The 25681-nt window shown below is 30.0% G+C and overlaps 1 protein-coding gene and 1 long non-coding RNA gene across 3 annotated transcripts in view; one reads left to right on the top strand and one right to left on the bottom strand.

Moving 5' to 3' along the window:
• The window catches only part of LOC107449963 (uncharacterized), a 354659-nt gene that overhangs the window by 242125 nt on the left and 86853 nt on the right, over window positions 1-25681 (top strand). The window lies entirely within an intron of this gene.
• LOC122269348 (uncharacterized) lies at window positions 12747-14170 on the bottom strand. Its single transcript, XR_006225136.3, has 2 exons — window positions 13953-14170; window positions 12747-13070 (listed from the first exon to the last, which is right to left on the bottom strand). It is a non-coding gene; the product is annotated as an uncharacterized LOC122269348 (long non-coding RNA).

Below are 25681 nucleotides of genomic sequence, written 5' to 3'. Positions count from 1 at the left end.
CCCATTCATTAACAGATCGTAATTTTTACCTGAATCAGAGAACGATAGATCTCCAATCCAGTTCCCCCAAAGGTATTGATTTATTATGGGAACATGGAGGACTTTGGGAGTCGACAGAATTTTAACCTGCATCAGTCACCAACTACACGTGGAGACTTCGGCCGGCGGGATTCGAACCCACGAATTCTCGGACATGGGTCCAGCTGTTTACCGACCCGGCTATCCCGGCCTAACGCTATCTTTGCTGTGTTAACGCTAACATTAAAAGCTATCTTCGCTTGCATCTGTAAGCAGCTGGCATGATTATCCACCTGGTATGTGTACCCGGTAAAGGTAAGATCCACAGTCTGAAGTGAAAGAAGCCCGCCACTGTTCTGCATCATAACTTTCGAACCATTTGAAATGATTTTGTTATGTTTTGGATGTGTTTTAAAATTGAAAGTGAAATGATTCAGCATAATAATGTCTAGACCACCACCCCCTCCATTTTTTTAAAAAAAAATCAACTATTTAAAAATAAAAACGAAATATCCCTTTTTAAATTAATGGACTGAACGTTAAAAGCACACATTTAAAAGAATATTTAATGCGGATTCCATATTATTTAAAAGAAAAAAGATTATGAAAAATAAAATACATAAAAATCGACTTTTCTCCGACAACAAAATAAAAGCTACTTATGAGCTTAATAAAAATAGCGCCATTTTTAGTTCGCAAGTGTTTCATTAATGAGCTTTATTAAGTCCGTAGTGTCAAAATAAATCTCGTTTGAAACTAATTTTTACACAAACTAATCGATAATTTTTCTTAACTCATCTTGTTAAAGGGAAAAGAACCAATGAGAGAATAGCATCCAACTAAGTGAATGAAAAATGACAGGAATCCTCCCTAATACCTTTTCCATTATTCAAAACTTTCGGACCACCTGAGACCGACAGAGTTATGATAACTCATCCCTTAAATGAATGAGTTTTTTTCCCTCGCGAATTGCCCCAAACTCAAGGATTCTATCCACATTTATCCTCAATATTACCCTACCTCTATTGACAAATAAATAAACGCATTTTAAGTTTGAGGAATTTTTGTTAGGAGAATGAATATATGAATTATAATGTAGGTGTAAAGGAAATTACTTTACTACATTTTGTTACATCTATGGCCTACGCGCCGTAAAATGTCCTAATTATGTTTTCAAAAGCTTTTGTAATCACTCAAAAACCTATTTATTTAATATCTAGTTCCTTACACATTTAAAAAATGTTTTTATTGTGTGATCTTAGAAATCTTATAAGGACTACTTTGAAAAAGGGATACAGAGTCTTAAACTCTAGCGAATGAACTACTTTAAAAAAGGGATACAGAGTCTTAAACTCTAGCGAATGGACTACTCTGAAAAAAGGATACAGAGTCTTAAACTCTAGCGAATGAACTACTTTAAAAAAGGGATACAGAGTCTTAAACTCTAGCGAATGGACTACTCTGAAAAAGGGATACAGAGTCTTAAACTCTAGCGAATGAACTACTTTAAAAAAGGGATACAGAGTCTTAAACTCTAGCGAATGGACTACTCTGAAAAAGGGATACAGAGTCTTAAACTCTAGCGAATGGACTACTCTGAAAAAGGGATACAGAGTCTTAAACTCTAGCGAATGGATTACTTTAAATAAGGGATACAGAGTCTTAAACTCTAGCGAATGCATTATTTCTCCTATGTGGTCTGATTTTTAATTCCTTTTGTTTGACAACAAAAATAAGTTGAATGTGTATACTAGCTTTAAAAATAAGATAGACATGGTTTGTATATTTTTCTGTGTTTAACGTTGTTAGTAAGTTACAACGACCATCTCCAAATATCATTTTTATTTTTACAATAATTTTATTTGTTGCAATTGCTGTTCATTTCTTAGCATTAAGCAATTAGAGTTTATGCCTATATATAATAATATTTTGAAACCGATGTTTCATTTATGTATTTAATTGTTAGGTATTATACAATAAAACTCACTTTCTTGCATTGGAATTACCATGTCGGTGCACTAATACACGGCGATGCCATTTTGAATTAATATTTCTCGTCTTACGCAAATGCGCCGGTACATTTCAGTCAATAGAAAGCGTCTTAAGATTTTCCCTGAAATAACCATTTTCTTCTGAGGCTGTGAGCTATTGACACGCATTTGATAAATGGCTTTTTAAGAGAGTGCTTGAACTTTTTTTTTTAATAAAAAAACGACTATCTTTTATGTGTTTTTTTATAATCTTTTTTACAAGACGAAATGTTCTTCATTTTTTTTTTATTAGCTTTGCGTCTCCTATAATTTTAACGCAATTTCAAATTTTAATATTGCTTTTTAATCCCGGTTCCTTCTACTTCGAGTAAGAAAAGAAAGATGTAAAAAAGGTGTATTTTTACGCCAAAAATAGAAATATTGAATAAAAATGTATGTTTTCAAATCTTGCTTTTTCAAAAAATTTTTATGAATTATAAGCACGATTCTAACAAAATTGCTTTTGTTTCACATAAGCAATTTCTCAATTGGGTTATAAAAGGTCACGTACTCTATTGAATTTTAATTTTTTTTCTCCAAATATTACAAAGTTCATAAGTACGAGAGTCGTAATATTTTGGTATATTGGTATACGTACAGTGCGTTAAAAAAAAAAAAAGAAAACACGGACTATCTTGAATAACTTTTGATCTCATGATCGGATGTTCACGCTCTAGGACTCCATCTTAATAATTCGAGAGGATGACCTCAAATATGAATTAATCAGTGCAGATGATATTTTAAGTTACGAAATCAGACACAAAAACATACTTTCTCTGAATAAACATACCGTTTTTTCGACGGATTTGGAATTCTGACCTCCAAAATATACGGGGTAGTCACAATCTGGGAAATAGGATCCTAATAGTTTGGTCAAGAAAGCAATCCAAAGTTTGATCACCCTAATGTTAATTTTATTCTTTGCTTATTTCGCCATATCTAGAAAAGAAAATAGAAAATATTTTGCACACAATTCTAAAATTCGTTTATCCAAAGATAAGTCCATGAAAAAAAATTTTAGTAAATATTTATTATTATTTATTTAATAATAGAAAAAAAAACCTTGAATTGTAAGGTATAAAAGTTCTTACATCATTTTTAAAGTATCGAATTTTACATGGCATAGTACACAATTTGAGCATATCGGTTAAATCGAAAGAGCCTGAGAAATTGAGTTTTAACTATACAACTTTTTTAAAAGTAAATTTATTATCAAAGGATCCAAACTATTGGAACCACACTTCTCAGTTTGCCCCCATATTTTGGAGGTCAGAAATCAAAGTTCGTCGAAAAAAAAGATACGTTTATCCAGAGAAAATACGTTTTTGTGTCTGATTTTGCAACTTAAAATACCGTGTGCAGTAATTAATTAGCATATTTGAGGTCAGCCCAGCGAACCATTAAGATTGAGTCCTAGAACGTTAATATACGATCGTTTTATCAAAAGTTATTTTGGGTGGTCCGTCTTTTTTCCTTTCTATTTGCGCGCAGTACATTTCACTTAGTAAACTGTAAGCCGCATTAAATTTATAAACGTAAATAATTTTCGTTTTATAAGATTCAAAAATAGACTACTATCAATTATTATCAAGAATCAGATCTTTGTTTTAAAACGAATCTTGAACTTTAACAAAATAAATACTTAAATTTAAAAATAGAAAATTCTTAACTAAGTAGTTCTCTGTTTTAAATTTGCCCGTAAACTAAAAAATGAAAATTTCTGAAGAATGATTATATTAGTTAAATCAGCTATGCTGCAAAAACGTTAACGACCTTTCGTTCTTAGAGTAAATAAATAGATAATTGGATGTTTCGAGCACTCGTGTTTACTTGCGACGAAGCGAGAAATTTCTTTTTTCAAAATACGGGCCATATGACAAGACCAAATTTTTAAACTGAACGAACGATAGCAATTTAGAAGTTAAGCCTTGAGCAAAAGAAATCCTAAACGAAATGAATTTGATTACATCGGTTTATTAACGTTTCAAACAAAAATTCTGTTACATTAAGAACAAGTCAAATCACAATCTCTAAACCTAAAATAATAGGAAACAGTAATTTTAAGTTAAAAAATGTATTTTTATTTCTAAGTTAAACACTTATAAAAGCCTATGGCAGTAATTCTGAATCTGAGCCAAAATATTTATTCTAAGTCTAAAACAAATAAGCTTTAACAATTTATTCTAAGCCTAAAGCACTAATTCTGATAAAGATCGAAACGCTCATTCTAATTTTAAGTTAAAAGTTAATTCTAAATCAGAGACACATTCCAAAATATGCATTCTAAATCTTAAACAAATATGCCTTGACCATTAATTCTAAGCCTAAAGTACTAATTCTGATAAAGATCGAAACGCTCATTCTAATCTTAAGTTAAAAGATAATTCTAAATTGGAGACACATTCCAAAATATTCATTCTAAATTTTAAACAAATATGCCTTAACCATTAATTCTAAGCCTAAAGAGCTAATTCGGATAAACATCAAAACGCCCGTTTTGATTTTAAGTTAAAATCTAATTCTAAATCAGAGACACATTTAGTCTAACTCCAAGTCAAACTTTTTATCAAAATAATTTAGAATCTACGACGGGTACAAGCAAGTTATACACGTATAAAAATCTACAGACGCAACTGTTTAAATAACAGTATATAGGTTATTCATGAATGCATATTTTGTCTGATTTTTATTCGCTGACGCAATGTTTGACAGATAGACAGAAAATAATGTCTTCTACCCGACAAGCAGATGTCGCCAAATGAATACGAATATAGTCTCTTGCGAATATTTGGCAGGTGGACTGAGAAAATTGTTCTTTATTGATCACATACCTTGGCAGTAGAACAAAAAAAAAATTATTATCATTTTTTTTTCATGTTAGTTAGCTAATTAAATAGAAAAGAACACGACATTTGTTTGTTATTCTGATTTTATTATTTTTGTATTAGAAATATTAATTAGCAATATTACTTTAGGCAATTGCAGTAAATCATTTTCTCTCTGTCGTGTTTGTCCAGTAATCAAGCATCATGAGGCGTGTTGCATTTGTGTAATTTTAAGCAATGTGGGTGGGGAAAAATGAAAAAATGAGTTTCTTTAAATAATTTACGAAAAATGTTCTATTTCATTATTTATTGACTGCATCCAGTACTTTATTTTATTGACATGCGCATTATTGTTAAATGTTACCGAAAGTTGTAGTAGGTAGAATGTTACGTAAAACTGAATCGAATACTAAAGAGTGAAATAGTAAAGTTACAGATACTTGTAGTAAAATGTTACGGAGAGTAGAAGTAGAATGTTACAGATAGCAGAACGTTTCCGATATTAAATATTATTTGTAGAATGTTACAATAATGTTAAATGTGCAATAATGTTACAATAATGTAAAATGTTAATTCTAATGGTAAATTATTGTTATAATGAGTAGTCGTTGAATGTTAGAAAATATGTGCGGAATGTTACAATTTGGACTGGACAATATATCGCAAAATATCGATTTAACGCTTGCATCGCCGATATAGCGGCTTTCGTTTCTCGCGATGCATCTGAACTGTTTTTATTTTTTAATTCTTTCAATGCACATAAGTATAATAATTTGATAGAATTTCATTATTTTTAAACCATTAAATCTTTAGAGATTTTTTAAAATTAAAACAAAATTTACATTTGTTTGATATTTAATCATTAGTCAATCCAAGTTTAATTTAATATTTTTTTTATTTTTTAAAATTCCCCTTTTTAAAAAAAAAACATTTACTGCTTTATTTAATATTTTATAGTTTGCATAAATCTTAAGTAGTTTTTAATTGAAAAAAAAATAAAATAAACAAAGCCTAAGCTTGTTTTGTTTGTGTGTTAAAATTCGGTTCTGAAGTTAATTTATTATTATTATTTTAATTTAAAAAATTTAAGCAATGCTATTAATGTTATAAAAGCATTTTTTATAATTATCATTTTCTTTTGTACCGATTTATTTATTTTAGATTGATTTAAAATTTCTAATTGTTTAGTTTCAATTCAAAATGCACAATATTCGAACGTATGTTGTATCGCGATGCATCGCTATATCGCGATGTCTAACAAACGGTGAATCCCGTGTAGATTTGTACAATGAGAATTGGTAAATTTTAAAGAATGCTGTTATGGGAATCGGAAATCAGAAAACCTTAAAAAAAAAAAATAAATAAATAAAAAAAAAGGAGCAAAAAAGATTAAAAATTTAAATCCTTAGCGTTAAAAGCTTTCTTTTACAAAAAAAACTATTTATTTTAATTTTAAAAAAAAGAGAGGAACCTTTTGAGAATCTGCTTTCGATCGAAAGTTTTTGAAACGCAAATACGTGAATGAACTTAAAAAACACATCTCATAAAAGCCAAACGGAGTTTCAGAATGCGAAGTGGAAAAAAAACACCTCATAAATTATGTCTGATTACCATCTGAAGAAAAGATAGTGATCTTTGAGGGCAATTAGCTGTGAATTTTGAGACGATAACAGAGACGTTTATGGCGCCCTTTATTGCTATTTTTGCCGCAAAAATAGCCCCTTTGAGTCAAGAAGGTATTCTATTTTTATTGCGAAGGCGCCTGCTCCGTTCATCATCTCTTAATCCCTGAAGCGAATAAAATGTTTGAATGAATTCATTATAAAGAGGGATTAATAATGAACAATGAGTGCTTCGTTTGATTTAATTAGATCTTATATTGCGTGATGTGCATTCCAATTTGAATTAAATGCTGCAGTTTCTTGACTTAAAATTATTTGAAGTCTTTGAGAATTTAATCATTGTATTCGCTCTTCTGTCGATGAAGTGATTAGTATTAAAATTATTTAACATTCTAAACACGCGATGGAAATTTCTCGACTAATGGATTTTATTTTCGCTTCATTTACAAAGGCAAGCTCGCAACCAATTAGCTTGTGGACCACGTATCAATTGGCTAACTATTAGCTGTAAACTTTCTTTATTTTGCGTAGCAATTAGTTAGCTGTTAACAGTGAGAACTATTTAAAGGGAATTTAATTTTGTTTTGAAATTGTTGTATTTTTATTGTAATAAACCCTGAAATTATTGCACTGAATTCATTTACAAAGGCAAAGCTTGTAACCGATTAGCTTGTTGACCACGTATCAATTGGTTAACTATTAGTTGTTAACTCTCTTTATTTTGAGTAGCAATTAGTTAACTGTTAACCGTGAGAACTATTTAAGAAGGGAATTAAACTATTTAAGAAGGGATTTGGGGGCCCCCGAATTAGAGGGTGCCCCCAAATCGAATAGAAAGTTTATTTTACGTTACATTCGTTAATGAACTTTTTTTGAGCAAAATATTAATACAGTGTAAAATCCGTCAGTTTTAAGTTAGCTTCTTCATTAATCTATCGTATGAACACAATCTGCATTTCGTAAATCCATGGCTTTTTAAAGGCGGAATACAGCTAAATTTTCACAATTACAATGGACAAATTTGGCCGATAAAATGCCTGTATTTTTACATATTGCAAAATGCGATTTGTTTACAAAAATACAGGCTTCTGATTGGCTTAATTGAGCCATCGTAATTGCGTGAATTTAGCCCTAATGTCAGCAAGGATATTAATTTTCACAGCTAGATGACAAAGTCATCAATCGGAAAACTGCATTCCGCAAGATGGACACAGAATTATCGGAAAATAAATAAAATGGACAGAACTATTTTTCGTCTGATCTATGGAGGGGGTGCGACTTTATAGCTATTTTAGATTCTAGTCAATTTTCTTGTTATCTATAATAAGGTGAAAAATTTAAATACCTCAAAATTAAATACTTTTAAATCTCTCCATATTGAATATCTTCATTATTGAAGTAGTGCCCCCCCCCCCAAAGAAGTTTTTGCTCCGGGCCCCAATTAGGCTAAGTCGGGCCCTGTGCGTCAAGTGATAAGATCGAACTCACGACATCTAGCTTTCCTATAGTAAGTGAAAGTACGTCTCAACCAACTGCGTCGCGGAGACGCAATGTTTAAGCTCATTATAGTACCTGCTGTGCAAAGATTCATTTGAGTTGAGTCATAGGCCTTTTGCTGTTTTGTCAACCATTACTACATTGCATAACTTTTGACAAAACTCAAAGCAGTTTTTTTTAATATTTTGTAATTTTTTAAAAATATTTTTTTAAGGAAAAACATTAACACTTAATCTGAAATGTAAATTTCCAACTGCTCACTTAAGAAAAGAAAAATTTCAATTTTTTTCATGCCAAAACTCATTTGTGTTTTGTTAAATAACAAAAACTAAACAAGTAAATAATAGGTCAAATTCATAACTAAAAAGTATGCAGCCAATATCACAACTTTACTTTCTTCAATTACAACTCTGTAAGCAGGTCTGCCCTGAAAGCAAGTACCATCATCTATATCAGCCACAACATGAGATTGTACTTGCTCATAGTTCCGTGATAACTATGCGGCACTTTATTTATACATATTAGCGTTATTTCCACGCTATGTATAACTATAACTATATTTATAACTATAGCCGTTTATAACTATAGCTATTTATAACTATAGCCGTTGGCGAAAACTTCATTGAATTCTACTTGATTAGGTTGATCAAAAGCAATCTTAAAAAGTCGCAAATAGTAAAATTTTATTAAAATTCTTTCGTCAGTAGGACAAATGCCTGGGATTGCAAAACCTAGATGAAATTCGACAATTATTTTACTGTGTATCATTTTAAAACTTTGTTTTTATCATAATTCATTTTTATAATAAAAATGTCCGGGTCACCAATCACATGTCCGGGTCACCAATCACATGTCCGGGTCACCAATGTGTGGAGAATCATATCGATAATATCAACATTCATCGATGAAAAGGCACTCCAACACAGAATAGAGTTTATGTCTTATATACTAGTGAATTGGAATTGTATTTTTGTAGTGGTAGGGGCACTACAATTACTCTCGCTAATTTACGATTCCTTTCTAAAAAAATCAACTCATTTTTTTATTGGTTCCCGTTTTCATAAAATAAAAACACTTATTTTCTCTGATTCCACGAGCAAAGCATACACTTTCGAGAAAACGCTCGATAAAGAGTTAATTACCTTTTGCAAAAATATTCATTCAGCATCAGAGCTTCGAAAAAGAAGCATTTCTTCTGCTCAAAGTGATAGTAATTTAGATGCATCGGATTAAGTATATTTCGAGCCTGAAGGTAAATAAATCTGAAAGTAACCATTCAAGTCTTTTAAAACGAAAGTGGAAAATCTAAAGTTTCCTCCCCGAGTGTATTAAAATGAATTTCCACTGGGGAGTCCTGCTTGTAAGTCATTAATTCCATCTGCAAGAACACGCCAGCAGCCCTTCCGTAAACGCCTTTTCGAACCACACGTTCTACTAATTAAACTTCTCATCCCTTCTGTAATTAGTAGCTTATTGAAGCATTACATTCCCAGAACAACCATTATATACAGAGATCTTTCAAATAGGGGGATAATAATCCATCCACTTTTAAATTCGCTGCTTTGCGTGCCTCCTCCTGCTTCTTAACCAACCTCTCCTCTTCTCTAGAACTTATTTAATCCTAAAATAATTTAATTGCAGTCTTTATTTGGTGAAGCTTTAAAACTATACACATATTTTTTTTTACACTTTCAAAAACATGCGTGTTAGGTGTTGAATGATCCGCCTGTGATAGGCAATAACATTTTAATTAATTAAATTATGGAGTTTGTGGTGCAAAGTATACTTGTAATTATGATTTTTCGATTTAGAAGTATCGATGTCTGTAGCTTTAATTAGTAAATTTTCTGTTTGAAATGCTTGTTAATTACGAATAACTTTCTAAAAATAATATGGATTTGAAATAATTGTGATATGATGTATGGCTAAGCGGAGATTTTCAGCTTAGAAAAACTTTCGCAGAGTTGCTTATGAACTGAATTTAAAAATTTTACTAAAATATGGAAAAATACGGAAGGATTTATTAAAAGAGAAGAGAAACAATCAAAAATTAAAACATTTTCTAAAGTATCCATTAAAAAATAATAAAACTTATTATTTTTCTTAATTTTCTTTCTCTCTCTCTCTCTCTCTCTCTCTCTCTATATATATATATATATATATATATATATATATATATATATATATATATATATATATATATATATATATATATATATATATATATATAGGGTAAACTAACCAGTGAAGGAACACTTAAGCTTCGCTTGCCTTTTAAAAAATCATATTAATTTCAAAATTCGTAATTTTAGTTAAACATATTTGATACTAATTGCAAATTATGTAAAAAAAATTGTAGAGAACTTACATAATATTGTTTTAAAGTTTTGGAGGTTCAAATGACAAGTAATAAGAAGACCAAGTGAAGGAACAGCTCTTACCAGTGAATGAACATCCAGTAAAGGAACACTTAATTTTGGTTATTTTATAATGCTCTTTATGAATTTATAAGCCATGCAAATATTTAAAAACAAGCTTATTCTTGAAATTATAACACATAAATACTTGGAAAATGTTAACTTTTTTTTGTAATCATGAATTGAAGCAACATATTAACACATACTGTTCATTTACTGGGAAATCTATGCCCAGTAAAGGAACATGCCTCTTCTCTCACTGGTAAGAAGTTGTTTTTCGTATTTTTAACATACTTTTGATGCGGAACATCACTAAAGGTACAAGAAAATTAAAGTTTAACTTTTATTTTCATCAACTTAGAACAAAAACCAGTAAAGGAACACTTGTTCCTTCACTGGTTTTTCATCGTTTGGTGATCAAGTGAATAAACACCCCCTTATCTCAGTACCTTATTATGCTATGATGCTTAAAAAAATGAAACGTAACTTCAATAACTATATTTTGAATTCTCTTTTTCACAGTGAGAAAAATAAAACTATTACATGCAATTAATTCCACTTCAAACATATAAATACAAACACTCACCTTATAATTTTTTCAGAGAAACAAGGTGTTGCAGAGATAATAACAAATTCAGAAATTTTTCCTGAGAAGTCTATTTGACCATGTAATCCAAAACATTGCTAGATGACTTCCTATTGTTTGGCAGTAAGCTATTGTTACCAATCAATCTGAAGAAAAACTTTCAAATTCTTATTTTTAATCAATATATATGAAATGTTCCTTCACTAGTTGGTTTACCCAATATCTATATACTTAGTGAAACTTAAAAATATATATTTTTTCTTTTAAAAATCATGTAACCCTTTTAAAAAGCATTCATAAAGTCACTATTAACTGCAATTTAATTTGATAGCTTCCTGGTGCATTGCATAGCCTCTGACAAAACCAGAATTGAATAAGTGAACTTTAATTACATTATGTACACTAAATAAACACATTTCATTTTAATTAACTGATGTAATAATTGGTGTTTTTCATACTACAATGTATTTTTATGGTTTGAACATACCATTGCTTAAGAGATAGTAATTGTTTATTGCTGGCAATTTCTAAGGTTACGAAACAAGACTCAAAAACGTACTTTCTACTATAAAACACGCTTTTTTTATTTCCATTTTCGATCGATTCCAATTTTTGACATCAAAATATTGAAGTAGCTGGCTGCAATTTGGAAAGAAAAAAAAGGAAGTTACAAAAATAGCTCTATCGGGAGATTTATTATATTTACTTGTGCGTATTTCGCTATATCTCGGGAACTATTTGCACAAAGCAAAACAAAAATAAAATAAAAGATAAATATTCGGCTATCCTAAAATAAAACAGTAAAAAAAAAATTCTTATATATTTGCTGTTTTTTTTTATTTGCTATTTTCCGCAGTTAAAAAGCACATAACTTAATTACATAAAACAATTTTCCTAGAAAATTATGCAATGTGTAAGCATGATATACTTGAAGTTCTAAATTTTCTTGGTTAAAATATACTTGAGGGTGCCCCTTGGCGAAATTGGCGACATTCCTGTTTGCGTGGAACACTGTGGTAACAGGAATGGCGGCCAAAACTTTATAAAATTGTAATGAACCCAATATAAGCAAAATTAATTAACACAATAAAATGAATTTTGAATCGAAACAAAAATTAATGGAGTAAGCACAGAAAGAAAAGGAAAAGAAAAAAAATCATCTTCATCAATCTTCTTCATTAAGCTTTAATATCCTCAGATTTAGGTGCACAGAATTCTACAATAGCAGTTAGATTCTGTCTAAATTTATCATGAATAGAATCTGTGTACCTCCATCGCCACATAAATTTGGCGAAATACGAATTGAAAATGGTGTCCGTGGTACCGGACTGGCGGTGACATTTTTTTTTATAATCCCTTTTAATGACTGCCCACATACCTTCGATCCTATTGACCATAATCAAAAGTAACCTTACCAGCCGGTATCCAACGCAGAACTAACGGACCTCTGAAATTACATATACTGTTGAACATTTAAAAATAAAGCTGAAAGCTAAACCTATTAGAATCACGATTGGGTTTCAACATCGCCCAGCTTGCCGATCAACCGCGATCACAACTTGGCGAGAATCAAGGGGCACCCTCAAATATAGTCTACCCATTTTCTTGTTTGCTATCATCGTAAAATTAATAAAATCTTTAAAGGTACCTTAAAGTATATCTCTATCTTATCTTGTAATATCTAATTATCATCATTTCTTAGTATACTCTGCTACCAATACATTTTTGAATTAGTGATTCTAATCAAAGGCTTAAAACTAAAATATGTTTCTTTATTATAAAGCAATCCTACATAATATCACTTTATTGAGAGATATTTTATGATAAACATATTTAAATCAATATATAAACTTCCTAACCGTTCTACAATTATCAAATAGTTGTTGTTTCTAATGCTACTTGCTAATACTAGTGAGCCTGGTTGGTGAAACCAAGCGAATTTAAGGCAGGGGGTGCGTTTCTTGGATTCAGTGGCTCCATCTATAGCTAAGAATACGACTTCAGCAACACACACGTCACAACACGTTTATAGAGCCGACCCATTCATACATTCATCTACAGATAGTAATTTTGACCTGAAAGAAAGAATAATCAATTTCCAATTCATTACTCCCGGTGGTATTAATTTGTTATGAATACATGGGGTATTTATGACCCGACAGATTAAATGTGCACCCTTTACTAGAGGGTGTGACTTCGACAGGTGGGGATCGAACTCATGACCTCTTGGATATGGGCCCAGCGTGCTCTCCCGGCCGTTATCAAGCGGTAAACCAGTTGTGTTTATGATATAATTACAATTGATTTTTTCCAATAAATATACAATAATAATTTCACAATAAATAATGTAAATAAAATTTACAATAATACTAGTTACCTTACAATATTATACAAGTTTTGCATAAAAATTTGCCCAATGAACATATGCAATTAAAATAATACTAAAAACTGTAAATCGCGATTAAGAATTAACGATAACATAATCAGGTTGGCGAAAAACATTTAACGAATTATTATGGTAACCGATCATTATATAGGAATTTAGAATAAAAAATGTATGAATTTCCAATGGAGCAAAATGATTTGGTTTAAATTTTATCCCGACAGAATTGCGAACTATACCTGGGAAATTAATCCTTAGTACATTCAATAAAGCATTTTTGCCCTCTTTCTATTGAATACATTTCAATTTAAATGCTACGATCTGATTATTATCAAGAAATAAAAATGATTGTTGAAATCGTGGGAATTTACGACCGAAGCGTTGAAGGAACATAGCTCTTCTAGTACGACATATAGAGTCAATATTTCTAAATAAACTGCGAGTAATATATCCTATGGAGAGAGAAAATAATAAAATTTAGGGAAACTTTTGATGAAAGCTATTTTCAATAGGGTGTAAAAAATAAAACATAAACTTTGAGGTGTAGTCACACTATATTTCTCAATAAACAAACCTTTTTTTTTTCTCCTTTGGCGAAGAGGAATCCCGAAAACGTTAAATATGAGTTTCAAAAGTTTTATCACACTTTCGACTTTCCCCATCTCATTTCTGTCACTAGTTTTCAGATTACCGAAATAGATAACATTGGCGATCACAAAATAACATTTGCGATTGAAAGTTTTATGCGTTAGTTTCAAGAGAGGAATGCGAAAACAGAAATTCAGATAAGAACTTTTATGAGAATTTATTGAATACACTCTTCCATAAAAATAAAAGTTTATAAATAGCAAACCGAACTTAGCAAACTTATTTAATACCTGAGGAAAAACAGACTTTATTAGCAGATGTACAATAGATATTAAAATAGATTTCATACGCAGTTTCGTTATAAGAAACTTAGTTATTAAAGAAATTAATTTTGTACTCGCTGCTAAGTCGTGAGAAAGACTTTTTCCTACGACCTGTTTAATAGATCAATTGTAATTACTAATATTTCTCTTTTCCCCTAACACGAAACATTTTACGAATTCATTTTGAAAGATTTTCCCTATTTTCCCTAACTTTAATTGAGGAGCACTTCGATTTTGTGTCCCTTGGATGATTGTTTTCTCTCTAATAATTATTAAACAAAAGTTATGTTCTCTTTATATAGATTTTATTGGCCCCTGTACAATAGATATTAAATCGATTTCATTTGTAGTTTTATAATAAGAAACTTATTTATTGAAAAAATTAATTTTGTACTCGTTACTCACTCGTGAGAAAGACTTTTTTCCCTCTACCTATTTAATAAACCAATCAGAATTATTAAGATTTCCCTTTTCCCCTAAAACGAAATATTTTACGGATTTATTTTGCAAGATTTTCCCTAACTTTCCCTAAATAGATTTGTAACAAGAAACTTAGCTAATGAAAAAATTACTTCTGTTTTTGTCAATGAAAACTGATTGACGGTTTCAATGAGTTTCATAAGCATTTAAACCAGTTCCAAGAAATAATTTACCAAACGAATACCAGAACTAATTTAGGCAGTTCTGAATCTCTTAACTTTTTCTAACTGTAGCGGCTTTTTTATTTTTGTTTTATCCAATTCGCCACTTGCTCATGAAATTACCGAAACAGCCATGAACCATTTGAGTGTACGTATTATTTCTTTACGTAATTTCACATTGATTTTTAATTTTTGCTCTTCTTCTTATTTTATTCAGTTGTTTTGTTTTAGTTTGTTAGCTTTTGCTTTATTTTATATAATAACTTGAAAGTTTTCAATTTTTTAGAATACCTATCCATTTCATAAATAAATGAGTGAATACTGTCTTTGATAGGAGCTATTTTTCTTCTATTCTGTGCATTATGGGATACATGTAAGTGACGTAGTGGGGTATCTCGATCCTGATTGGTTGTTGAAACGTGGCATTTGCTTACGTTAGAAACTGTTCTTTCCATTCTATTTATATATAGTAAGCCAAGCCTGTCAAGTATCGATTCTCTTAAGTAACACAGCCTATATTCTTTCACAAAGATTTCAATTCTACCACTATATATTATTACTTAACACAAAGACAGGCACGAAGGCATGTGGAACATAAACACAAAACAAAAATATATCACGGTTACAATGAAATACATAAACTAATAATATATCTAAAGTAAGTAAAAGAGGAATGTGCTATACAGCACTGTATATAATTAACCGTTAATTATTATTTTAAATTATGTAGAGCTCAAGAGTAATACTCCATATTGGTGATAAAGATTAGCTGGTGCTGGCGTCATAGGTCACGTGCGTGGTATTGTTTGTCTTCATCTTAGAGTGAAATTACCCTATTAATTAACAAATGTTCATAATGACTTCGTTATTATTCATTATTCATAATATTATGCTCATAACTTATGACAGTTATTGAAATACCAAGCTGAGAACTAATGATTATTTATGAAAGCTCACCCGTGGCTCAGTCGGTAAAGAGGTAGCTCAAAATGTTCGCTCACTGTAAAAAGGGTTTCTCAAAATGAGTAAATATTCGTCAAAGTAACAAACCAAGTAGAGTTTGATAACATCAAGTATTCATTAATGTTTTACTGACCGTGTATTCATTATTGAGCATGTCACTATACTCAATAATGAATACATGGAGTTTTCAAATTAGACCGTATTTGTTTTTGAGCTATTTTAACACATTTTTGCTCAATTTTGAGAAACCATTTTTCATAGCGGTGTTAGCTGGAGATCGAAAGTTCGATCCTGGCACCCCACTAAACAACCGTCGTGTCAGCTGGGTAGTTTAGTCGGATGTTAATTGTTTTTGGAGATTTCTGCATCGTGATCTGTGGCAATAATCGCCAAGTATTGGCAACTGCCGAGCAGCTGTCTACCAGAAACTAAAAAGAACATCACAGAAAGGGACCAACTCGAAAGGTATAACTCGTAACCACCCCCGGGCAAACATCTGTTTTTTTGAAAAAGATTTGCAAGTTTTATTTTTTGTAGTTGGCGCGACAAATCACTATACGGAAACATCCCCATTTTTTTAACTGCGAATGAGCAGAAAACTGCAAATTAACAGCGAAAGTTCGCTGAGTGGCGTAATCTCGGGTGCTCTCCACGTCGTTTAGTCGTATAATTAAGTATTTCTTACTCATTAAGTATTTCTTGAGAAATGTAAAGAAAATGTTAAAATATGTATTGTTTAAAAACATCAAAAACTGAAAGTGTTTCTTCTATTATGTAGGATAGTATATATATATTTATATGTTTACCCATTATTATTTCTTTTTGTTGAAGACCATAAATCTAAAACTTAATATGAAGTCTTAAGAAATTTCTGAATTTATTTTATGGGCCGTCATCACTAAAGTTGATGGGTAACCATCGAAAATAATATACTGCGATACTGAAAATCCTTGCTTTTGATTCTTCATAGCTAGTGGAAATGCAAGTATATAAATTTAGAGAAACGCCATTTTTCCGTTTCGTCTCATTAGACATGGTTGTTTGAAAAGAATAAAATCCAAAATAAAAGAGAGACAGTACCATGATGAGATTTGTTAAGAACAATCCATTTAAAATCCAGAGAGTGAGACTTTAAATTGCGTCTCTTTGCAAAATTGACAGCTGTCGCCATTTCTGTATGCCTTCTATTTTATGCAGAAAAAAGTTCCATGCTTCCGATTTTACATAAAAACGAAAAAATCTAAATTTGCTGAGTATGAATATTTTTAAAAGAAAAAAAATAAGTACATTTTTTCAATAAAGCAGTTTTGGTGTCTCTTCAATTTAAAACTTATTCAGCATTTTAATATTCTTTTTTAACTTAGCTATTGTTATTTAAAGTATAAGTTTTATAAATTTTTGTATTTCCCATCGTATTCTATTATCTAAATCAAGTTATTCGATTTTATTATTTTTCCTCTACCAAATGAATTAAATGTTTAAACTCTAACAATATGCCTTGAAATTGTTACGTGTTTAAACCTATACGTGAAATTTAGCACTAAAACTTATTTTTAACTAGTCGAATACCTGTTCTTTGAACGAGGTGAAAAAAAAGTTAACAGCCAATGAATTATATTTACTACGGAAACATCCAAAAAACTTAACGACATATACCGATACAGGCTAAAAAATTTTCCCAGCTTTATATTTTTTTACCTATTTGTTTCACTTCCAGATGGTTTTACGTTATCATATTAACTAAAAGATATTTTTAAAAGTTCATCGCATCAAAATAAAGATTGATTACATTCAATATCATTTGGCATAATGCTATTGTTCGAGGTCAATCAAAAACTACACTAATCAAAATTTAATAATCAAAAATTACAAAAATCAACAATTTTCTTCAGTATTTATCCCTTTCGGTGGTCGTAAAAACTAATTTCCGTAGTACTTATAGTAGGTAGCTAACACCAAAATTAGTAAATTTAGTACCTATTAAAAATACCAATTAAAATGGTAACACTAGTACATATTATTAAAATTAATTAAACTACATTGACATCAATTATAATAAGGCTCAGATCTCACGAACTTAAAACGATATGGAACAATCAAATAAAAGCAATCGTTTCAGTGTATATGTTAACCATGACTGACCGAAATCAAGAGAATGTCGACTTTCACCGGTAAATGTCAACAATCACATAGTCTCTTTGGTGAATGTCCGAAATATTTGTTATATCCGATTTGATATTAATTTATTCGTCGATATTATTATATTCATTCGATATTTTAATATCTGCTAAGGAAAGATTTGGAGCAACATCAGTGTTCGGAATACCAGTTAAATGCATATTGGGTTATGGCACTTGACCTTAAGAAACATTGAGGTAAGGCATACCGGGCAGCGGCACTGAATCTTCAAAAACATTGATGTAAGGCATACCGGGCAAATATACACCGAACATTGGCACTTAACTGGACCTAGTATATGTTTCGGACATTTACCAAAGCGACTATGTGATTGTCGACATTCACCGGTGAAAGTCAAAAACCAGCAATTTCCGTCATTTATAGTAACATCTATTCAAATTTGCATGCGAAATGCATGCTAAATTTTACAGCAATATTTTTTTTTTCGTGATAAAAGCAATAAATCTCTTAATGTAAATATCAATCCTAAGATTTTTTTTCTTCTAAATTCATTTTATAGGTTATCATCATCCAAGTTTATAGGTTTCAATCCAAAATAATATATTGTTATTCCTATGACGTAACTCTTTTCCTAGAAAATAGCACACATATCGGAATGTTAAAAACAATAAAAAAGAGGAGATACGGGAGGGGCCTGTCAGCGTTTTTGCTACGTTTCATCAGATATGGATGTTCGAATCGAAGAAGAAGAAAGGAAAAGAATTTCTTCAGAATATTCATTTGAAATCGGAAAAGATGGGCTTAAAATTGCGTCTCCTTCTAAAATTGGCAGCTGTCGACCGCTTTCTGCTTCGTTTTCTTAAACAAAAGTAAAATCGATACTTTAAATAACGATTTTGTTTTTGCTACAATTATTTGCATTACATAAAGCTGAGATTTGGGAATTCATTTGTTTCAAATATTAAATACGGGAAAGTTTCCTCTTAAAAATACTTGAATATTCTATCGAAAGAGAATAAATAACATAAAGCTGAGATTTGTAACTTTATTAGTTTAAATGCGAAGAAAAAGTTTTATTTACATTATGATAGTTTTGATATTTTTATTTAATTCTTATGCTTTTATTAATATTATTATATTTGAACACCTTTCTCCTCCAAAGAATCATCTCAAAGATAGCTGATTTTAAGAGTTATAAAATTTATAATTTTTACAATAGTTTAAAACGTGTTTTTGCGTTTTTATTTTAATTCACATTTATAATTTTAAAAATAAATCATGCAAAGAGGAAAAATTCCGGAGTATATACATATATATGTTACGGTGAAACACCGAGATCTGCAGAATGTCGACATTCACCGGTGAATGTCAACAATCACGTAGTCGCTTGGTGTATGTCCGAAATATTTGCTAAATACCCTTATTTCTGACTCTCACCGGTGAATGTCAACAATCACATAGTCGCTTTGGTGAATGTCCGAAATATTTGTTATATCTAATTTTATATTAATTTATTCATTAATATTATTATATTCATTTGATATATTTATATTTATTCTATATTTTAATACTTACTGACGATAGATTAGAACAAACATCAGTGTTCGGAGTATCGGGCAAATATATACCGGGCAATGGCACTTGACCTTAAAAAAACATCAGTGTAGGGTATACCGGGCAAATTTATACCGGGCAGTGGCACTTAACCTTAAAAAAACATCAGTGTAGGGTATACCGGGCAAATGTATACCGGGCAGTGGCACTTAACCATAAAAAAACATCAGTGTAGGATATACCGGGCAGTGGCACTTAACCTTAAAAAAACATCAGTGTAGGGTATACCGGGCAGTGGCACTTAACCTTAAAAAACATCAGTGTAGGGTTAAAATATCAAATAATAATAATAATAATTTAATAAATAAATTCATATCACGAATAAATCCATATCAAATCGAATGTAATAAATATTTCGGACATTCACCAAAGCATATCTGTGATTGTCGACATACACCGGTGAGGGTCCGAATGTAATGAAATATTCGATCTTTCACCGACGTATTTGGTGTTAGTCGACATTCACCGGTGAAAGTCAACAACCACCGATTTCGGTCTTTCGCCGTGACATATATATATATATATATATATATATATATATATATATATATATATATATTCAAGATTTAGGTTTTCCTTAATTTTTTAAATGATCTTTATAAAAATTTATAAGTAAATAAAAGATCTAGAATTTTCTGTTTATAACGTTTCGGAGTCAAGGTTTATTTATCTCCAATCGAAATGAACCTTGATTTTGGTACAATATTTAAATGCAAACAAATTGTGGCTGACTGACAAAGAACGGCGCGGTTCAGAAGTGATACAGCAGTAACTTGTTTGCATTTAAATATTTTTAAAACATTTGTTATGCATTTTGAAACTTTATGATTTCCTTTCGGCTTACCTGGTTTCTCTTTTTCTATACTTTAATTTTTAAATTATCAGTGAAAGTAAAACAGAATTTTCTGGAAAGTTTTCCCTTGTGGAAAAGTTTCTTGCCAGGAAAAGTTTCTCTGAAACAGAAATAATCGGAATAAAAAAGCTTGACTAGTTTATTACAATATATAAAGTAATTGTTAAATAATCGGTCTTTAAGACTGTATGAATTTATAGTTCAACCAATCAAAATATCGTTGGATGATTTCGGAAAATAAAATACGTTTTATTGGATGATAAATACTAATAATAGATCGATGTTTCTCATGTTATATCTCCATCGCGAAACGCAATTCTTGCAGCTGTTTCCCTTAATGCGAAAAATGTTTACGGCCAGCTTCTGTTATTTTATAAAAAGTGTGATTTTGCTTTGTAACAGCTGACTTAGAAACAGCTGTTTTGACTCATCTCTAGTTAAAACTATCACATAAAGTGCACTATACAGTCATATTTAGCTTTCGAACATAATACAACTTGGATTCGAGGTCGAAATTCAGTTAAAAATATGCGTTATATCGTTTTTTTTTTTAAAAAGGAGTTAAATATTTATGTTTTGCCAGAAAGTTATATTTCTGTAAATACAACAAATTGAAGAATCGGTTAGTCATTTACATGTAGCATTCTGTTAAAGAAGATAAATAAAGATTAAGAAAAAAGAGGAAATGTCTTGATTAAAATGACAAGTTCTACATTGCAAAATAGAACACTTTGTGTTCTGCTAACTTTAGATTTGATTCGTTTCATAAAAATGTTTTAAAAATGGCGGAACAAATAGAGCAAAATAAATAATAATAAAACATTTTAATACAACATTCTATATCCTATAAAGATGAAAAAATTAAAAAAAATTATCATATTAAAGTTAAGTGGCTAAGCTGTTGCCACTCCATGAAAATTATAGTGTTCTTACTTTTCACTTGATTCTTCGCGAAACTAATCGTTTTAAGAGTTAAGCAGAATAAAAATATCAGTTTCAGATTTTATTGCAGCAATTTTAAGAAATTTTAAAATGTCGTAAATCTCCATTAATGTCAATCCTTGAAAAGTACAGTTAGCTTTTATTTTTTACTTAATTTTTATTTAATTCCTTTCATGAAAAGCCGTTTTACTATTTGTTTAATACTCCATAACTGTCACTAAATGATCGAATTTTTTAGGCTTAATTAAAATATGAGCTTTTTTTCTCATTAAAATTCCAAGTATTTTAAAACACGTTTCGTTCGACAAATATGATACCTAGAAAAATATGTGTTTCGCATCAGATGTGTAAAAAAGTTCGTCGCAGTCACAGCTTCCGAAAGAGAACCGAAAAGATTATTTTGGTTACGAAAACCTCATTTATTACTGAAGCTTACCCTACACAAAGAAGTGCAATATATCTGGATTTAGAACTGCAAGTTGCGCTCTTTATAATGGCACTGCGAATCATTAGTCCCCATTACTAATCAGAGTTCTCTTTTTTTTAAGGATGCACTTCATTACAGCAAATTTATGTGGCTTTTCTTACAACTCGTTATTTTTATTTTATTAGTTTACTAATTAATAATCTATCTTATTATATAAAAAAAAATAATGAGTGGATGCAGATTGTAAAAAGAACGATAAATCTTTTTCGCGTTGGCAACCAGAGACTGAAATATCACGTGAGTGAGCTATCACAAGTATTAACGGTTAAGCATACCTGTTTAATATTTTTTGGACTAAAATTTTTTTTCTCACTTTGAGAACGAGAAGCTTAATAAAAATATAGAGCAAAACTCTTAAATTTTAATGATAATTGCACTGATTTGCATTTTTCTTGCATTTTTCATATGTTACCGTGAAGGACCAAAATCAAGAGAATGTCGACTTTCACCGGTGAATGTCAACAATCACATAGTCGTTTCGGTGAATGTCTGAAATATTTGTTATATCCAATATGATATTAATTTATTCGTTGATATTAATTTACTCGTTGATATTATTATACCAGTGTTCGGAGTACCAGTTAAATACATACGGGGCAGTGACACTGCATCTTAAGAAAACATTGATGTAAGGCATACCGGGCAGGGGCGCTTAACTAGACTTAGTATAAATTTCGGATATTAGCCAAAGCAACTATGTAATTGTCAACATTCACCGGTGGGAGTCAGCAATCACCAATTTCGGTCATTCACAGTAACATTCACATTATGCCAATTTCTTTCAGAATAAAGTATTTAAACCTGTTGCAACTTCAAGCATGGAAATTAATAATTCTTTATCTAAACAAATTCTTTGAAACATTTGTTCAAATGCAATTTTGATGTTGCATTGAAATACATATGACTGAAATCGTTATGTGTATTAATTTAAAGATTTTTTATAAATCAAACTTTCCATTGGATATTTATGTCCTGTATTATTTTAAAAAGAGTATCAGCATGCGTAGGACGAAAGACTAAAATATGAACGTATCCTATCACCAGGCAGCGTACTGCAGTTGCGGAACCATACGAAAGGCGAGGGTAGAGGATAGAGTTCCCTGTTCTTTTGTTCTATAAGTCTTTCGTTAACTAATATAATTATTGTATAAGAGCACAAATGGCTGGATTATGCACAAGATGGATTATTTCCTCAATGTGTGAGTAAATTTATTCCAGTTAATATTACATATTAATGGGTTTTTATTTAATATTACAACGCTTAATTCCTATAATATTTTAAAGGACAATGGTTGTGATGGAAATAATTATGGTGTCGAGTTTGAAAGCAATTAAAGCACAAAAGTTGTTAGTTTCAAAGAAAAACTAATTACTTTACTTTAAAATGTTACTTTACTTTTCAACTTTACCTTGAAATTCTCTCTAAAACGTATTGCGTTTAAATGTTACCAACAAAAGATAAAATTCTTCCACGTTTAACCTTACTCATAATCGCTGTTTTATTACTTTTAAAAACACTTTAGGAAGTTACTAATTACTTACTTTACACTTTAGGAAGTAATTAATTACTTTACTTTAAAATGTTACTTTACTTTTCAACTTTACCTTGAAATTCTCTCTAAAACGTATTGCGTTTAAATGTTACCAACAAAAGATAAAATTCTTCCACGTTTAACCTTACTCATAATCGCTGTTTTATTACTTTTAAAAACACTTTAGGAAGTTTACGTGTAGCTCATGAAGATTTGTACCCATGTTTCGTAACTCTTACTGAATCACTAATTTGTGAAACAACAAAAATATAACATAATTTTTTTTCAATTAAAGGGATGCATTTAAAATACTTTTAGAAACGGAGATAGATTATTCTATATGTTATTGTTTTTAATTTTCCTATTCCATATTTAACCTTACTCATAATCGCTGTTTTATTACTTTTAAAAGCACTTTAGGAAGTTTACGTGAAGATTTGTACCCATGTTTCGTAACTCTTACTGAATCACTAATTTGTGAAACAACAAAAATATAACATATTTTTTTTTCAATTAAAGGGATGCATTTAAAATACTTTTAGAAACGGAGATAGATTATTCTATATGTTATTGTTTTTAATTTTCCTATTCCATATTTAACCTTACTCATAATCGCTGTTTTATTACTTTTAAAAGCACTTTAGGAAGTTTACGTGAAGATTTGTACCCATGTTTCGTAACTCTTACTGAATCACTAATTTGTGAAACAACAAAAATATAACATATTTTTTTTTCAATTAAAGGGATGCATTTAAAATACTTTTAGAAACGGAGATAGATTATTCTATATGTTATTGTTTTTAATTTTCCTATTCCATATTTAACCTTACTCATAATCGCTGTTTTATTACTTTTAAAAGCACTTTAGGAAGTTTACGTGAAGATTTGTACCCATGTTTCGTAACTCTTACTGAATCACTAATTTGTGAAACAACAAAAATATAACATATTTTTTTTTCAATTAAAGGGATGCATTTAAAATACTTTTAGAAACGGAGATAGATTATTCTATATGTTATTGTTTTTAATTTTCCTATTCCATATTTAACCTTACTCATAATCGCTGTTTTATTACTTTTAAAAGCACTTTAGGAAGTTTACGTGAAGATTTGTACCCATGTTTCGTAACTCTTACTGAATCACTAATTTGTGAAACAACAAAAATATAACATATTTTTTTTTCAATTAAAGGGATGCATTTAAAATACTTTTAGAAACGGAGATAGATTATTCTATATGTTATTGTTTTTAATTTTCCTATTCCATATTTAACCTTACTCATAATCGCTGTTTTATTACTTTTAAAAGCACTTTAGGAAGTTTACGTGAAGATTTGTACCCATGTTTCGTAACTCTTACTGAATCACTAATTTGTGAAACAACAAAAATATAACATATTTTTTTTTCAATTAAAGGGATGCATTTAAAATACTTTTAGAAACGGAGATAGATTATTCTATATGTTATTGTTTTTAATTTTCCTATTCCATATTTAACCTTACTCATAATCGCTGTTTTATTACTTTTAAAAGCACTTTAGGAAGTTTACGTGAAGATTTGTACCCATGTTTCGTAACTCTTACTGAATCACTAATTTGTGAAACAACAAAAATATAACATATTTTTTTTTCAATTAAAGGGATGCATTTAAAATACTTTTAGAAACGGAGATAGATTATTCTATATGTTATTGTTTTTAATTTTCCTATTCCATATTTAACCTTACTCATAATCGCTGTTTTATTACTTTTAAAAGCACTTTAGGAAGTTTACGTGAAGATTTGTACCCATGTTTCGTAACTCTTACTGAATCACTAATTTGTGAAACAACAAAAATATAACATATTTTTTTTTCAATTAAAGGGATGCATTTAAAATACTTTTAGAAACGGAGATAGATTATTCTATATGTTATTGTTTTTAATTTTCCTATTCCATATTTAACCTTACTCATAATCGCTGTTTTATTACTTTTAAAAGCACTTTAGGAAGTTTACGTGAAGATTTGTACCCATGTTTCGTAACTCTTACTGAATCACTAATTTGTGAAACAACAAAAATATAACATATTTTTTTTTCAATTAAAGGGATGCATTTAAAATACTTTTAGAAACGGAGATAGATTATTCTATATGTTATTGTTTTTAATTTTCCTATTCCATATTTAACCTTACTCATAATCGCTGTTTTATTACTTTTAAAAGCACTTTAGGAAGTTTAC

The sequence above is a fragment of the Parasteatoda tepidariorum genome, chromosome 6, assembly GCF_982258835.1.
Source record: "Parasteatoda tepidariorum strain Cologne lab strain chromosome 6, Ptep-v5.0, whole genome shotgun sequence".
NCBI lineage: Eukaryota > Metazoa > Arthropoda > Arachnida > Araneae > Theridiidae > Parasteatoda > Parasteatoda tepidariorum.
The sequence above is the reverse complement of the archived record's forward strand: the minus strand, read 5'-3'. Positions and strand labels throughout refer to the sequence as shown.